At 34.4% G+C, this 17,350-nt stretch overlaps 1 protein-coding gene across 4 annotated transcripts in view; it reads right to left on the minus strand.

Moving 5' to 3' along the window:
* The window catches only part of PACRG (PARK2 coregulated), a 215,672-nt gene that overhangs the window by 16,774 nt on the left and 181,548 nt on the right, over positions 1 to 17,350 (minus strand). The window lies entirely within an intron of this gene.

The raw sequence follows: 17,350 nt of genomic DNA on the forward strand, positions 1-17,350 counted from the left end.
TACAGAAAGATCCAAAACATATATAATTTAGATAAGGCAGAATAGCATTTTAAATGAAAAAGGTCAGATGCATGTACTACACATTTTTCATTTTAAATTGTACACAAAGTCTACTTGTAGACCTTTGAAGTGGATGGCAAATGTGGGTGTTTATTCAGCTGGAACTTTAAGTATTTCATATATAATGCATATGTTCCCTGAAATAGCTTAAATTGACTACTACAAACAAATACCGGGATGTTGTGCACACATCTCAAATATTCTATACAGCATATTAAAAATGTCATATGGACATCAGTTCCCTAATGCTTCATAATGTCTATTCAATAGTAAAAGAAATCAATAAAATTTTGTATCTGATTTTCTAGGAGAACCATAACCCCCCTTTTCTTACACGAATACAAGGAAAATCTAAGGAGTGCATATAATATTTATATATTTTTCTTTTTAATTATGCTGTTCTGAGGATTTTCTCAAAAATTATTTTGAGAAACATCTTTAACATTGAACACTTCTATTGGCAGGAATATTTTCATTGGGAATAACTTTGATAGTCCAAAATCTCTGATGTGTCAATACTTCCACCATGTTGTTTATTTATCTCAAAATTGTTCTTAGCTTTCACCTGTTCCAGTGTCTCACATGAATCAGCTCTTAAAATACAGAAGTTGTACAAATTCAGATTCTATCAAGATAGAAAATGACAGGAGAAGAGACTATTAAGTTAAATTTTGCTAAAGCTATCATCTTGCAACCTATCACCTTATATTGATGGATTCTCACGTTAGCTAGCCCACCAAAGCAATCCACTTGGATAGCTTGGCATTCAATCATAAAATGACTGAATAGTTAAAAATTTTGAAAAATGCCTTTTCCCACCTGAGGTTGACTGTAAAGCTGTACCTGAGCCTGCTGTCTTATGGTTAGGCCCTGGCTTTTTCACTGAAAACTGCCTGAATTAATTACTGAAATTTATATTACTTCAACCGTAGTACAACACACACTGACTGTTGTTATCCTTTAAAATTGCCAGGCCAAAGATGTGGTCTCTATCTAAATGTAAAAGTCCTATGAAGTTTTTCCCCACATACTGCAGAATATATTTCTACATGAGGAGACTGCCATCCTCAGTTGTTCTCTTTTGTATTAATCATGAATCTATCAATCTGAAAAACAAAGCTCATGGGAGCAGAAGATAGGCTAATTCAATAAACAGAACAAAAGATTTCATATTGCTTGTCAGAGGATATTAGATTGACCACAATTTTCTCAGCTTTCAGAACAAAGCTGAAAACTCACTTCAAATTAGTATCCTCATAGTCACTATAAAAAGCAGCTATGAAGAAGAAAACAGGACTTGGATCAAGGCAGAAGGCATGAGGTTAAGAGTAAATGGGATTGCTGAGCTGTTGTGAGTCTAATTAGTTTTTGGAAAATACTCAAATTCTATGATAGCTAACATTAAAATAGGTGAGAAATACTTTACCCTGGAAAAATATTTCATGTTGGGAAATGTTGGTTAAATAGAAAATAAGACAGGAGGGTGATTTTTTTTTTAATTAGCAATGAAATAATCGCATTAAGTAATAAATGCATTTTGGCTGTTGCCATAATCATAATTGATTCCTTAGTTGCAATGGTTTCTAGAAAGGAAAATGGTTTAAGTTAAGAAAATGTGCTATTTAACATGCATGTGTAAGGTACTTTGTAATAAGATATGGATTATAACAGTGTAATTGACTGACATTCAATTAAAAAGCTTTAAATTAAGTAGAGATGGGTGTGTATTGAACTGTTGCATTTTAATGCAGTTTTGGTGGTAAATCAAGAAATCATTCTTGAACTGTATCATCAAGGGTGTGGGGCTGTGCATTGAAGGGCAGTTTCTGTAACCAACATGCTGCTCTGTCTAACAGGTGTTATCTCAGCACATGCACATGTTGTTTCCATCTTCTGTACAAAACAGAAAACATTAGGACAAAATTTTAGGTTACTTTTCCATAAAATTTAACTACAACTACCATAAAATAACTTTTTTGGAGTGACAAGCACATATAGGAGTTGAAGATCTGGCCAGTTCCATTTATTTACAAAAGACAAAGAGTTTTTCTCAAAGACATATCAGTTCATAAGTTTCTGAAACAACCACAAGAAATCATCTTACCATCTTAAAAGCATCTAGAAAAATATACTTGGAATGTTTGGAATTATAACATAGACCCTAAAGAATAATTTATATATCGGCATTAAAGTCCAGTATTCACTCCAGGTTTATTGACATAGCAGGAAGTAAGTGTTATTTGAATCTTAAAATTGCTAGTGCACAGAATTCAGTTTGGCTTCAGGAAGAAGAACAGGAGTAACAGAGTGAGGGAATGATGAGTTCTTTGGACCTCTAGATCATGATGTCAATGAGTAGCATGTGACAGAGCCCACCATTGGATATTACGGACTTTCAGTGCTGGAGATCATTCCTTGGAGTTGTTTAATTTTTAATACTGCCAGTAGACCTACTTCACCATAGACCATGTAAACAGGGAAATGGCAAGACCATGGTCTTTAGGGATATCTATAAATAACAAAAAAATGAATCCACTTTTGTCTGTGAAGGTGGAGTAAATGAGTAAGGAAGAGGTATTTCCTACTCCTACGATGTAAGGTCAAATTCACTCCACGCATATAGATGTGTTTTCTATTTTAACTGAGGTACAAAGAGATCTGCAAACAGAATCTAAGATAAGGCATCTACCATTTTAAGCAGAAATAACATTAGTACAAGGTACGTAATATTAAATATCTAGTAAATTGACCTTAGTGGAGTTTACAAACTTGGACCTAAATACAAGATGCAGCTATTTGAATCACCATTTGTACTCCAGCTATATATTGTGACTATCCTTTTGCACAATTTTAACACCATTTGTTAGTTATATTTTATTTATTAAAAGAAATCAATAATCTATGTTTTATTTTTCAGAGAAATATTTTCTTAGAAATAGCAAACCAGGAAAAAGCATTTAAAATTATTCTACTTTACACAACATGTTATAAGCTTCAGCATGTATTTTAAATGCTCCTGAAGAACTGGATATTTGTGGTTTTTTTAGTTTGGTACTCACCATTGCTTCATGTTGAACAATTAAACTGGTCAAATACATTGTTTCTCCATGAATGACAATGAAAAACACACTGTCAGCATGTTTGCTAGATGTCATTGAATCAGCACATATGGTAGGAATGAAATCTCATTTTTTCTTCTAAATGTGTAGATCACATGTTGCATTAAGTGGAGCGTAACTGCCACACAATGTTTGGATTTTGTACCATTACATCTCAATAACTTCTTCTAATTTCATCATTATAGCATATAACTAAGATGCTGACATTTTTTTTTTTCTGATGAATGTTGTCTTTTTAACATATTATTTAATAACTTCCATATTTCTGAACCCCACTATTGATTAGAATAGGGATTTGAACAAATAAAATACATATATTTTGTTGGCCACAAACAACTGATCAAATACAAAGAGATGAAAATCAAAACATAAACCCAGGAATGAAAGACCTTGAGCATCAGTGAACATTGGCTGCTTACCTGACTTCTAACATGAGCTCTCATGGGCTTCAGTAGAACCCTGAATCCACCAGGGACTTTTTCTGATGAATATCCTGACTATCATTCACCGCTTCATTTATAAATAAGACCCCACAATAACGTCTTTTTTCTCCTGTCTTTCAGGTGTATAGCTGGTATATTTGGATATTTATGTCAGTGGGCATTTACTTTATGGCTTGTTAGCTTTGGTAATAAGTTCCCATTTATGTCCTAACTAGCATGTACATAAGTTTTTCAGTGAGCCACACTAACACAGAAATATAGTTTGAAATATGCTTTAAAATGACAAACTACTAATTAACATAAAAGGTAAGTGGGCATGGCTACGGTACATGGTATCAGTCATTTATAAAAATTTTTTGCTTTACTATTTAGAAACTGATGTGTTGAGCTATACATCTTGATACACATACAAACTTTTACAGTTCTAAGCAATACTAATAACATGCTTTTACTATACGTAAAGCCTCTAGGATTGTTGGCAATATCATAAAAATAAATAAGGTGTAGAAAAAACCTCTTCAAACAAGAAGCCTAATAAGGCACAGGATCTTCTCTAAAATAAGTCAGTACAAGAAGAAACAATCTTGAAGTATTTTTCTCTTTCCACATAAGCTCTGGAGGTTAATAAAACATAAAATAAAGTCAGTAGTATGACTGCTTAGCTAACCCCAAAGTTTTTCAAAAGACGTAAGGCAAAGATCATCTAAGCTTATTTCATAACTACAGTCATCCACATGATGAAATCATCGGCCTGCAGTAAAAGTTAAATCAGATGCAGCATGAAGAAAGAGTGTATTTCAACAATATTACCAGGTAACTTTTAGACTTAAATTGGTATGAAGACAAAGATAAGAGAAGAAATGTAGATAGAATGGTAAGCTGACACACATTAACTGGATTTTCATGCCAACATAGGAGAGTTGAAAGTCAAAGTGTAAAATTGAAAGGTGTTTTCTGGCGTCTTGTCCATTTGTCCACAGTACAACATCACCATGGATTTTTCTCCAATTAATTGTGATTTTTAGCTGTGTTCAAGTAGTTTGGAACTGTACTGGAAGCTGTAAAATGAGAAAGTTCCAACACCCATGTAGAAAGGTAAAGATGTCTGATACCTCTACATTTATCTCCTTTCCATGGTAAACAGCATTTAATCTTTCCAAGAACTGAAATCACACATGAAAAAAGAAATGTAAGTAACAAGGACAGTCTTTCCTTCCCCACAAATAACAGTAGGATGAAAGAGTAGAAAAAGGATTGGAAGGAAATGCTGTCTTCTGGAAGTCTTCAGGAAGCATGAAGATTATGTACATTTAAGAGGATAAAAAATCAGATTTCATTTAAACACAACTGATAATACATTTCAGTTAATTAAGATGATCATCATGATGTCAGTAGAAAAATCTCTTTTGCTTCTTGCAGTGGCCTTCTGCCACTTCTACCTTCACTCTCAGTTTATTTCTTTCAGGAAACAAAGAGGCCCATTTATGCAAATAAACTTGATATGGGCAGATATAAACTACCTTTCTGATGGCTGATATTGAAGGTTTGTAATGCATTAGTTTCTGACAACACCGACTCAGTTTCCAGAACAAATCCTGTCCACAGGAAGAATTGTATGAGGTACATATAGAGTTGTAAAAAATTACTGTCTGAACCTTCCCACACAAAGGCTGAAGAAATGTAGAATCAGGTAAGCAAGATAAGACAATAATTACCAGGGACAACGAAAATTCCACATCTTCCTGCTGGAATATACTTGCAAGTAGTTTATCTTTCCATTTCTCATGTCTTTGTCACTTCATCCAGAAGAAATGGTAGGATTCGGTAGGCTTTAGCCATTGCAGAACAATCAGCCCAGCATCAGGAAGGTTCCTCTCTGGACTTTTCCATCCATTCCTAAGATGCTAATCTATCTGAAGCTTAATCGGAACTCCTTTCTACTTTGCAACATTACAGTTCTATTTCTCATTCTGAAAGGACTCACTAACCCTTGGTATTGGGTAAATATCCAAAGTAACACAAAATTTTGAACTTCTGAAAGTTCACAGGCTACCTGTGCAAGTGCTGGTCATTCCTGTTTAGAAAATTTCGCAGTCCTTACTCTACAAAATGCAGCTAAGCTCTAAGTCAGATAACAAGATTTTCATGAGACAACAGTTAAATCAATTATATCTGAAACAATGTGTCACTAAGACGCATCATTGTAATTTTCCAGTGTGAAGTCAGTTGGAACTATAAGAGAGTGATTTTGTGCTAAATAAGAGATAATACAGTCATACCCACTTAAACGTTTGTATTCAAATTAAGGGCCAGGAGCCAAAACAGAAAGCAAACCTAATTTTTAGACTGTAGTCTCCAACTTCAGGAAACCTGTTAATATACTTAAATCCATCCCAGCTTAAGAAATATACTTGATTATGTTCTTAACTATAACCCAATGCTTCGTTATGGGATGTTTCCCTAAATTCATTGCCGCAAGAAACAGTTCTTCAAATCACTGTCGGAAGATCCTCTCTCCAAATCTCGGAGATACATTACCAGATCTAAAACTAAGTGTACATGATTGAAATATTCCTTTTCATTCAGGATCATTTGTTAACTTTGCACACTTCTTTCATATACAAATAAATATGTTCATTCTCAGTGGTCTGAAACGGTGAATGATATGAAATGCAGTGAAATGTTGTGAATGATAGCAAAGTAAACAAAGATGCTGTGGCTTATTTAGGGTCATCTTGTAAACAGGCCAGCCATGTGCTCATCAGGCAGGGACTGCACTGGGCTGGGTTATCACACATGGGTAATGTGCCACATTCTTCTCATGCCACACTGTCGAATTCCTTACTACACTGGTTGTAATCTCACAGGCTCACAGCCACGATAGAGAGTGCAACAGCAAAGTTACATGATCCTTCATTTTAAAGCATCTTCTGGGAGATACTGTTAAGGCTAATTAATTAGTCAAAAAATTTTGGGATGAACTATGACCCTGCTAAATATAAAAGGAAGTGCTAAATGCTACACAGCCCATGTTTTTCATTTTTTCATGGTAATACAAACCTTTCTTATTATCTAGAAGATCTATGTTAACTTGATAAAAACCTTGGAATATACTGTAACTCCAAATTCTGGATTAATCCCTGATTTAAACAAGGAAAATGGAGATCTGAACAGTCTCTCCAATTCTTGGCTGTAAACAGAAATGGAATAAAATCAGATCCCATCTACTGCTCATGCTCAGAGGTACACAGGGAAATTAGAAAGGCATTTCTGCATTGGCAGTTTCACTCAAAATGGTTTCTTGAATTGAGAAACAATACTAAAGATATAAAACAAAATAAGAAAATAGAAACTTTAGCGTTTCTCTGGCTAGAAAGTATTTTTCTTCTTGTAAGAGATTAATTAGGTTTATACTTCTCTATTATGAAGAGACCCAAGACTGACTCCACAACACGTTACAAAATAAGTGATTCCATTCTATTGAGTTAGATGGAATGTCATCCAGGAATAAATATTTATGCAATTAGACATGTTAATTTTGTACAAGGCAATGCTCTAACCTAAGGCAAACAAAATGGAATCACAGAAATTAACTTAAACAAAAGTGAACATAAATTTGGAAAGCGGCACATTTTTAATAAAGAAGTGTACTCGCACAGTGATGTGTGAATTCATTTTCATAGACTTTAATATTTTTCTGACAAAAATAAATTATGATTTAAAATTTACAACAAAGTTTTGACAAAAACTTGTGTTAAAACAAGAAGGATCGGTGTACAGGAAGGGGTAGGAAGAATTTAGCTCTGTTCTTTCACAACTTACATATTTTCACTCATACTTTTGTAAAAGTGCAAAAATCTCTAGCCACTTTTGGAATTCCAGGCATAGCTATTCTATTTAGACTGTATATCTACATTTTAAATATTCATGCCATCTTCAGCACATCAGTATATGAAATGATTCACCACTTTCCTGATACTGAGCCAAGGAAACAGGTTGGTTTCTATTTATAGAAGACTCTTTGTAAAGGAAGGAAATGCAAGGAAAACTAAAGATACCAAATAAACAGCACTTACAATTGTGGTCTACAAGGTACAGTATGAAGTTCTCTAATAAGAATTACGGCAAGGGAAGGCTTGTTCTATAACAGTCCAGAAAAATCTCCATTATCCTATTCTCTTACTTTATGATTTTAAAAAAGTCTTAGATTTCTAAGAAATTGAAAGGCTATTGAACTAAATTCTTTCTCTTTTTTTTTTTTTTTTTTTTTTTTTTTTTTTTTTGGTTGTTTTTTTTTTTGGTGTGATTTGGTTTGGTCTGATTTTTTTTTTTGTTTTAATCATACCATGGGAGAAATGACATTTTTTCCAGGAACATACAACATTTTTTGATCTTTACTTGATAGAGTGGAATAATGCCAATTAATAGAACAATGCATTAGAAGCTTTGGCTCTCTGTAAGAAAGAATCAAATACTCAGATACTACAAAAAATATTTTGGCAGAAAAGTTACCCATGTCTGAAAAAGTCCACATTAAAAAAAGAATTAGATAGATTTTTTAAAAATAAATTACATATTTTGAGTTTTTAAATAACAATGGAATGAAAAGTTAAAAATATTGACTGTTCAGAACATAATTTTTGATGTAAACTTAAGTATAGAAGTTTTCTGTTACAGAATCAAGCCTTGATTATTTTCTTCCAACCAAAAATTCCAAACTAGAAAAAGTTAAAAAATTTTCAATGACTGAAAGGTAGCTTTTGTCAGAATCATAGAACTATTTGGGTGGGAAGAGACCTTAAAGACCCTTTGCTTACAACCCCCCTGCCATGGGCAGGGACACCTTCCACTAGGCCATGCTGTTCAAAAGCCCATCCAGCCTGGCCTTGAACACTTCTAGCTTCTCTGGGAAACATGTTCCAGTACCTCACCATCCTCACAGTGAAGAATTTCTTTCTAATATCCAATCTGAACCAACTCTCTTACAGTGTACAGCCATCCCCTCTTGTCCTATGTGTAAGGAAAATACTATTAAGGCAAAAAAAGCTAATTTTTTTTGTTCAAATCGAAGTCTGTGTACATTTCTAAGCTCTGATTTGCAAAAATTTCTGTATATACACAAAACTACTCATACAGTTGAGTTCAGTCAAAAGGCAGGGAACTACTCACAAGTGCAAACTTGTGTTTGCCAAAGCAAGGAGTTTAGAACTTGATCGTGCACTGATAATAAGGCTATGCAGGTACTAAAAAAATTTAAAAAATTTGAATGTAGAACATGTGTTATAAAGTATGCAAAACAGACAAATCCCAGCTAACTAAAATTTTTTCCTTCTTTTGAGAAAGCAAAAAATGTGTTATCGCTTCCTCATCAGTAGGCTGTTACAAAAAAAAATAGGGAAAACTGAATTTGAATTTACATAGTATAAGCTACAGATTTCTGAACTATGGAAGAACACATTATTGCCATTTTTATTTCTGTAGAAAGCATAGTAATGGAAGAGGAAAAAGATCTTTAGCCTTACCTTCAAATATAAATTTAACATTTTGTTTTCTGTTTTGTCTTATTCTCATTTCTGTATTGTCAGAAATAGTAATGAGTTTCTTTCTTCTGTCTGTCAAAGTCCCCTAGAAAACATTTGTAATATAGTAGCATATAAACTAATCCCAAAACCTGTTTGTAAAATGTATTTTTGATTGTTTCATTCTAGAGTTCTAGCTTTAGAATTAGGTATTAATTTACTTATTTTAAACAAATGTTGAAGTTTCTTAGTGCATCACAGGTACTGAATACAATTGTGCAGTAGAGATTCCTAAATAAAAAAACCTAAAATCAGAGTTAGTAATCTAACCAATACAGATGCTAGGAACTCTGAGATGTGTACAGGTTACAAATCATAAAGCACGATATTTATTTTGAGGTAGAAAGATCTGCATACTCACTTTTTGAGGAAGAATGTTCAAAACTCACACAGATATGAATTCTATAATGAAATATTTCAAAGAGGTGATATCTCAATTCTGAATTTATTTTTGATACAGTTTGTACACAAGCTGCTTAATTTTTGATAAATCATGCTGAATTGCAATACAACATATTCAATGGATTATCAGGAGATGTATTACAGGACAAAGGCCTGAGGTATAGAAATGTAGGCAAAATGTCAGTAAGGGAAAAAGAGACACAGGAGTTATATCAATGTACAGGAATTTTATTATTGACCCACATAATCTCATGTGAGGTTAACAGTAAAATTTCAGGACATTGGAATACAAAATGAAAAAAAAGTCCTCCTAGAATTTAGTATGTTTTAGGTCAAATACAGCCCTAGAACAGATGTAATTTCAGATATTTTTGTGTTTACTGGCTGAAATTACCTTTTCTGTTTTCCAGTTGCTGATAACTTTTTGCCTCCTTATAAAGACTCCTGAATTGCCCTCCAGGGAAATGTGTCTATACTGGGGGAAAAGGAAATCAATGCCAATGGATACAAGTTTCTTCTACCATGTACAAGTATTTTCTACATTATTAGGTTTCTGAATAATTTTCTGAAATCTAGAACCTACTTAAAATTACCAAAGCTGAATTTTGAACCAAATTAGTTTAATTCTTAGCATTTCTCATTAGAATTTGATTTGCACATTGTTGAAGCCACTGGAAGGCAAACACAAAGGCTAACATTAGCCTAAGGTTAGTCTCTTAGTCTCTTCAACATTTACAGGACAGGAAGAGGTCAGATTTCTCCTGAGGTGAATCAAAATGCCTAAAATTAGATTCTTGTTGGGAACTGACTTCTAGAGAAACTTTCTACTCACAAATGAGTAGAGAGAAATTCTATAGAAATAATCCTCCTTAGCATAATTGCTAACCTTTTGACACTCGTTGATTCTTCTTTCTCCTCCTTCCCCTGTTAAATTCTCTCTTATTCTGGATGCATTTTAATTTCATGTTAGGCCAGATTTTTTTGGTGTGTGTGTACGTGCAATATTAAAAAATCCAATATTTTTAGTACTTATTTATTTTATATTTTGGGGCCCTAGAGTTGGAGGAACACGTGTTATTCTTTTACCCTCTGTCCTGCAAACATTTTTTCCTTTCATTTTCTCTATGCATCTCACATGTTTGTAGGCAAATTCAGCCCACAAACCCAGCAGAAATACCAGCCATACTTATTTTTGTTGCTAGATTAATTTTCAGACAAAATACTTAATTGAATTAGGTGTCTTAGGGGTGAGCGGAAGGAAGCAGCAGGGCCCTTTGACCAGGAGGGAAGGTGAGAAAGTGACTGCCTCTTTCAGCAGAGGGAAATACGATAGTCACTCTGTGACTGTGGGCAGACAATCTATTCCAGCTGCCGGAGCAGACTCTGTAACTTTGTTTAAGAAGCTACCACGTAAAGTTACCAACCCTGGAGACTCATCATTGCTCCACCTACCCTCTCAAGCACTCTCTATTTTCTTTAACCAACCATATATAACTTTGGTAACATAAGCGGGAGTAAAATGTAATGAGGAAAAACTTTTTTGAGAGAAGCTTTTGATATGAAACATGTTTGGTTTTTTATACATAGGGCAAATTATAGTTATGTGCTGAAAGGTAGCAATGACTCAGATAGCACATTACAAATTTTGTGAGAGACATCAATACAAGTTTTCTGTTTGGTTGGTTTTGAAAAGCAAGGTACTATTTTATACTATGTATTGAATCACTGGTAGCCCCAGGTTCAAACTGTTCCTTCTCTCCCTCCCTGCCAATCATCTAGATACTGGCACCAGGACGGACCTTCACTCATGAAAACCAACAAATACAGGCCCTGGTGCAGCACAATTCTACTTCTGTTCATACCTGTCCATGGTATTAGTGGATTTAAAAAAAATCTATTAGTAACAAAAAATAAGAAGCATATCTACAGTCATAGTTGCTGCTGTGTCACATTGTCCTGAGGGTGTTTATATGGTCACACGTACAGGAGTGACTATAATCTTTCTTGCACCCTCCCCACCCCAAAAACAATGTGCCTTAAAAAAATTCAGTTGGTGTTCTGGTGATAACATGGATGCATGAAAGCAAGGCATTACATTCCTGAATATGCATGCTATTCATGCTTCCTCTTTTCAAGATACTTCCTTTTTTCAAGAGCAATAGTGTGTTGCTTGTGAATAGGAAGGATGGGGTATAAAACAGCAGCAAAAATATGTACTTCTAATTGCTGTGAGTAAAAATTACAGTAAAGCAACAATTTATGGAAGAATAAACAGTTTGCCTCTGAATCATTCTTGTAAAACGAATTCTATTATGGGCACTTTCGTCACAGCCACTTGTTTTTCTTGTGGGGTCCATTTCCCCCAGTTCTTCCCCGCAAGTTGCTATTCAGGAAACCTGTGGTTTGCTTAAGACAGGATTAACACCTAAATTTAATCTATAGTAAAAAAAGACAGATGTATGTTATTCTTATGGCTAGCTTCATATAGAAAAATTATTTACTAATTCCATAAATAATTTATGTTGTAAAATATCTCAATATAAATTGCTAATACATGACCAGCTGACCCTCCCTTGTATGTGTGGACAGAAGAAATAAAATGTCGTATTTTACATGTTGATGAAAAACAGAACTGGGCACAGAAGTATTTATTACATGTAAAGACATTAAGCAGTGAGATTGTCAATTAATTAATAACTAATGAACTGTTATAATCTTCTTTCTTACTAAGCCAACAGTATACTCCCCTGGTCCCTTTTTAATAATTGAATATGAGTCAGTTTAAAAGTCAATGCATTTAAGATGGCTTTGATAATGTCAATAAGTGGGGATTCTCCTGCCTTGTTCTACTGCTGCCTAATTCACCACAATTATGCAGTGCTTCATTAACTTCCATCTTATTATAAAAGAAAGTGAAATTTATCATAAGCACACATTAAATGGTGTGACTTCAGCTTCCTGCAATGGGCAAAGTAATGATTAAAATATATGCCTGCAACCTTATGGCCGGTTGGAGGGATGCCACTAATGTTTGAAAAATAATGGTATTGCGTGACAGTTGTTATGGTGGCAGGGGGTGATGTGTCAGTCATTTATTCCCTGTGGTAGAAACTTCATATGGGGAAGCAAAAAAAGCATCACATGACTGGCATTTGTAAGTCTAACTTGTCTTATACTAACCAACTGGCTTTGCTCCCCTTTTGAGAGAGAAAAAAATCAGCATTGATTTAGCCAAAGTGAATCTTATTAATTTTAAGAACAAAGCAGCCTGGATTCAGTATCCTTTAAGGTAAATTCAGGAGTGAATTTACCTTAAAGGAGAGTGTGGATATAAGATCAGAAAGAAGTTCTTCTAAGATTACTTCCCTTTCCATTTTAATTTGCATTTGAAAAAAAACTGAATTGTTCTTGGACTTTTTTATGTATCCCACTTAACATGCACCCTTTCAAGCTGATGCCACTCAAACTTTTATCATATTTCCAAGAGAGCAAAGGATAGCTAATAATATGTGCATGTTGGATTGACCACAGACAATAATGACAATAAAAATCTTAGTGTAAAAATGCTTATTTGCAATTTCCACACACAATATCTACAATGTCTCATGAACTTCACATTGGAATACTACACATGGAAGAACAGAAAATTGGTTGAGCCAGGATTTACTCAAAACATGTGAAAGAATAACTCTGTACACTATATTCACTGAACAAATAACAATTTCAGCACACGTTAGCATTAGCCTAGGAGTTCCTATTTCTCTGCAGTACAGTCAAGAGGGAAATGCATCTTCTTCAAAAATATTAATTCATAAGTTAAATGTGTGAATGTTGAACCACAACAACAAAAAACAAGCCCCCCCGACCCCCCATCCCCCCATCTAAACAGGATTTGACAGAAGAGTAGAGTGAAATAAAACATGACTGATTTGAACAGCAAAAAATAAGCCAGTCATATTATTTTATGAAAGTGTTCACCTACAGATGAAGATTAATGGAACTGACTAGGGATAGTTAATCAAAAAACTCCACAAACAATCCCTCCCAATAATTTCTGAGAAAGATTTTGCAGTCTTCTTCCATAGAAATCATACATATACTGAACCAAAGATTATACATCATATCTTATTTAAGAGTGTTACAAAATGAATTAATATTAGATATTCATTGGCTTTGGAATGGATTTAGATTTCATTAGAAATTGAGCTTTTTGTGGGTTAATGGAGCAGGAAAAGCAGCAATCACAGCAGTAGATCCTCATTCTCATAAACTACTATGTAGTTTGGAAAATAAATAATGTGCATTGTTTCTAAACACATAAGGAAATAGATTTACTACATTGACTGAATATTCTGCTACATATTAAGAGCAACCACAAGAAAGGAAATAATTAAGAGTAAAAACCTCTAAAGGTCACACAGTCAGTAAAGAAGAGAGTGGGTACATCATAGAAAATAAAATTTTAAAAGGGAGAAAGCAAAATCAATCTAATTGTTCCCAAGCTTCTTAACATGGTGTTGCTTTCATCTTATTGACTAACACAGTTGCACCATATAAACCCCATTATAATCTTCCATCTCGACACCAATCCTTCCAGTTCTAGCCTCCTTGACAGAAACGGTTCCATTTTCAAGTCAACTCAAAACACAGCTGCTGTCACCTTCCTAGCCTGGAGCTCTGATGTAAATAACCACACCATTTTTGCACACCTTTCTGTCTTACCATTTTCCACCATATCAGGCTCAGAGTTCTGGTTCTGTAACTATCACTCCCTCTTCTACTCACCCCCTTCACAGCTTATCAACCTACTCTAATTTCCATACTACTCTATCGACCAGCTTGGAACATGTTTTATTGATTGCTCCTTACAAACAGCTTTGTATCAAAAGAAACTTTTCAAAGCTTTTTTATTAGAAAGAGGAAACTGAGAGGTGATAGAAAAAGAGTGCTCAAAATCCTCTGCAGTATGAGCTGAAAGAATCCTATATCATGCCTGGTACCAATTCTAGGTGTTCAGTTTCCCTAGAGCAGCTGCTAAACTTACTAACTGTAGCAAGCACAGATGTGTGTCAGCTCTCTTCAAAAATCTGTCAATATCTTGGCCAAATATTTTTGACTAAATAGATAATTCATTTTCAGTGTAGTAAGGTGTTTCAGCAAGAAGCAGCAGCTAAAATTTTTCAAAATGAAAGAGAAAATGCATATAAATCCATCTTCATCCCTCCTAGTTTTGTTCATATGAGTCAGAAGGCTGCTAAGAGATGTTACCATTATATCCATCTGAGAGACAGGAAAGGGAATCCCCTCACTTCCATTAAAGCTGTGGTAGAGCTTAGGAGAACCTACAGCTGCAGTCACAGAGGAGATGACTGGTTCCTTCTGAAGGTTCTGTGATTACTGAAAATTAAACAGCTCTAATTTATATAATTCCCTTCAGTCCTGCCAACATCAATATCCTTCTACAGACATAACTATCTCACTACCATTAATGAACAGACTGGAGAAATGATGGAGAAAAATTAATAGGGAGCAGCACAGAAGACCTCAAACCCTCAGAGAATGGAACACGAGTCTTCTCTATAAAAGAGGGATGCTCTTATTTCCCTATGTGCAGTCACTACTCCAAAAGCTGTGTGAATGGGTGTATAGCTACACACATGTTCTGGGAGAGTCCTACAATGCACAAACAATTGCTTAAATATGTGAAAATCATGGGTTTGAATTAAAAAAAAAAACAAACAACTCTGCAGCTATATACTTTCTTTTGGACAGAGGGGAAGACTATGAAGGGCAATGTGGAACTGACAGGAAAGCAATTTCTTTCCTAATACAGGTAAACATTTATCTCCTTAGTAAATATCTGGAAAAGTTATTTGTATCATTTGATAAGTCTAGGAGTTTTGAGAAGGAGTCTGACTGAAATATTTCAGATTGGTTAACCAGAGCTTCGCACACAGCAATCATGTACTCTTTTGAAAAATTACTTTCATTTTAGCTGCTCATTTTTGATCAAATGATTGCATCAAAAAAGGGGTTCAGCTTGGGTTCAGCTGAGGAGCAGCATGGAGGAAATCCTGTGTATTGCTTGCAACACAGCTACTAGAAGCTATAGTAGGCTATTTTAAACTCTTTAACTGTCAACTGATTCAACTTACCCAGCTTTAAATCTTATTACTTATGGTTCAATTTATGCTGATGATGACCTTTACAATCAAAGAAATTGGAAGACAACAGGCGTTAGGTATGCAAGGATGCATACCATATCCAAGTTACTGAAAATAGCTATATGAAAACAAGAGCTTTGTTGTTTCTTTTTTTCGAAAATTGCAAATGAGACCTATTAGTAATAATGTTTTCACCCAAGACTCTAAAAACAAAGAATTGTTATTACAAATTATTATAAATGCTAATAAATATCATAGAGTTACCCATGTAATACAAAGATCCTTTTCTTTTGAATGCTCATAGATCTTGTTATGCTTATTTTCAGAACTGCCCTGACAGGAAATAATGTGCCACTACCCTTATTATATGGACAACAAACCAGAACACAAGAAGCTTTGGAAGAGCAAAGTTAAAACTTGTTTAGGATCCCGAGCTGACCCTGATTACAAACATTTTGAAATCTCTTATATTAAACATGTTGACAGATGTTTGAGTAGGAAAGAGAATTTGATCAGGACAATTGTTTGATTAGGTGTGAAAGGCTGTTTACCATGTTTAAAACCAGAATGTAGAGATGTTAAGCAATGTACTATGAGGGAAGCTTGGATGCTGACACAAAAGAATTTAAAAAAAACCTCAAACATTTCCTCAGCAGACAGTGGTTAAATTTCTCCCAGCAAGGGAACCATAAATTCAAGAAGACTGGAAATATGCAAACCGAGTAATTTCATTGCTCTAATAGTTCCATTTTAAGGGTAGCTTTTTCTCCTGTTAGGTTATCTTTTCCTCTTTCCTATGGTAAACCAGTGCAGACTGTCAATTAGTTCATAAATAACCTCATCTCAGAACTTCTGGTATTCAGTTAAGCTAATTACATGATTGCAGGCAGCCCAAACCTCAAGTGGTTGTTCCCTTCTACAATCCTGGCAAAGGCTTCGGGAATTTCTGGCTATGTTAAATAAAAATTTAACACACTGTTTACCAGAGATCAAGTGGAGTCATAAACACTGCAGCAGTTTTGATATTGTAGCAGATTAGATTTTGTTTGCTTTTATTTCAGTTCATAGTAGCCCAATAATACTGTGAAACCCTGAATTCAGAGTGGAAGTCTCCGATAAACCAGCTGTTTCAAGAACCAAAATAATAAATATTAAAATACTGTACTTAATACAAATGACTGGAAGGTAGTTTTAATGATCAAAATTAATTCCATAAGTGATACACAACATGGAGTAAAGACCTCATTGCAAAATAAAAATGCTTATTTTTTTTACTGCTTAAAACTTGCTCACGAATACTACTGAGCAGATGTATCTATTTTTACGCTGAGAATGAAAAAAATTATTTTCACACTTAGGAACATGTTAAAGAAGACTTTGACTCCCTGAAACAGCAAGTAAGCTTGGCTTTGGTTATTGGATGTGAAAATATTTTTTACAAGAGGCATTAAAAATGGCACTGCTTAAACACAGCATCTAAATATCATGGTATCACGTATTATACCACGTGTGTGGTATAAACACAAGTTTACACCAAATTTGTAGTAATTTCTGCTACTGATTCTATCACTTCTCACTGTCTT

The sequence above is a fragment of the Corvus brachyrhynchos genome, unplaced genomic scaffold, assembly GCF_000691975.1.
Source record: "Corvus brachyrhynchos isolate BGI_N302 unplaced genomic scaffold, ASM69197v1 scaffold70, whole genome shotgun sequence".
Classification (NCBI taxonomy): Eukaryota; Metazoa; Chordata; class Aves; order Passeriformes; family Corvidae; genus Corvus; species Corvus brachyrhynchos.